The sequence below is a fragment of the Palaemon carinicauda genome, chromosome 14 (genome assembly GCF_036898095.1).
Source record: "Palaemon carinicauda isolate YSFRI2023 chromosome 14, ASM3689809v2, whole genome shotgun sequence".
NCBI classification, from domain to species: Eukaryota; Metazoa; Arthropoda; class Malacostraca; order Decapoda; family Palaemonidae; genus Palaemon; species Palaemon carinicauda.
Window position 1 is genome coordinate 84920713 of NC_090738.1, and position 908 is coordinate 84921620.

Here is a 908-nt window from a genome sequence, read left to right on the forward strand (position 1 = left end):
CCTGAATTATAACGAGGCCAAAGTGGGTGGAGCCTCATGAAGTCATCATCCTGACGATAATTATTGGTGAAGGTTTAAGCCACAATACGGTACCGGCTTCTGTTTTTTTTTTCTTCTCAGTAAATAGGTAGGTAGATAGACAATAAATAAAAATTGCTTGACATTGGATATAGCAGTTATCAATGAGCTTGTCTACTACGTTTTTGAAAATTACCAACTATTCCCTACACCTTGTCAATCTGATTGTGACTTATAAAGTAGACTGTAATTTCTTAGGAAACTTATTTTGGGAGTTAGACTAATAATCGAAGTGTTTTTGTATTTATTAACATATTTGTTGGTTTGTTCATTATGACAATTATCAGTGGAGAGGTTTCAGAGTTCATAAAGGTGTACTGCTTTGCTTTTATTTAAACTTTTGTGTCATTGTTGGCAGAGGTATAGCTTTCGTTACGTATAGCCAATTATCGATCGAGAAAGAGGGAAGAAATGCCGTCATAAGTTACGTAACGAGTGCGTTCGAAACCTTTGCTCTGAATAAGTTGGCCCGTCTACAAAAAACGTCACTTTTACATTATAAGTACCAAATATATTCAACCTACGTAATGCAGAATATAGTCAAAATTTATGTATAGATATAATGTGCATTCTGAATAAGCGTTATATTTATGAAATTCATAGATAAAAAATTATTGCGAAAAAACCGTGTTACAGAGGCCTTGAATCTCATAGTAGGATATTTCCATATTGGGGCATTCTGCTTTTCAAATAGGGTTGTAGCTCAGCAAATAATAATAATAATAATAATAATAATAATATAATAATAATAATAATAATAATTATAATAATAATAATAATAATAACATCGAAAATTTGTTTGTGACATATATGTAATAATGTATTTAGGG